The sequence below is a fragment of the Sinocyclocheilus anshuiensis genome, unplaced genomic scaffold (assembly GCF_001515605.1).
Source record: "Sinocyclocheilus anshuiensis isolate Anshui unplaced genomic scaffold, SAMN03320099.WGS_v1.1 scaffold534, whole genome shotgun sequence".
Taxonomy (NCBI): Eukaryota; Metazoa; Chordata; class Actinopteri; order Cypriniformes; family Cyprinidae; genus Sinocyclocheilus; species Sinocyclocheilus anshuiensis.
Genome location: NW_015547712.1, coordinates 337,618 through 337,916, shown reverse-complemented (window position 1 = coordinate 337,916; position 299 = coordinate 337,618). Strand labels below are relative to the sequence as shown.

The 299-nt window shown below is 36.5% G+C and overlaps 1 protein-coding gene across 3 annotated transcripts in view; it reads right to left on the bottom strand.

The window, feature by feature from the left end:
- The window catches only part of LOC107704044 (protein dispatched homolog 1-like), a 68,870-nt gene that overhangs the window by 7,625 nt on the left and 60,946 nt on the right, over window positions 1–299 (bottom strand). The window lies entirely within an intron of this gene.

The window sequence follows — 299 nt, the reverse complement described above, 5'->3', positions numbered from 1 at the left end:
GGATACCCTGGGGGTAAGCAGATAAACATCACATTTTAATTTTTGGGTGAACTATCCCTTTAAGCTAAGAGTAAGGGGGCGGGGTTGAGCTCGTTGCTATGGATGATGTCAGGAGTGCTTATTAACTATGCACACAGTCAGAGATTTATCCATGGAAATATTGTAGAGCACAATTTTATGTTGCCGTATTCAAATAAAGGTTTGAAAATAAATATGTTAATTGCCACATTCAAATAAAGATTTCAAAATGCAGGGTAAGTGTCACTAATTAAACAAGTATATGTTCAGCTCATTGTCAG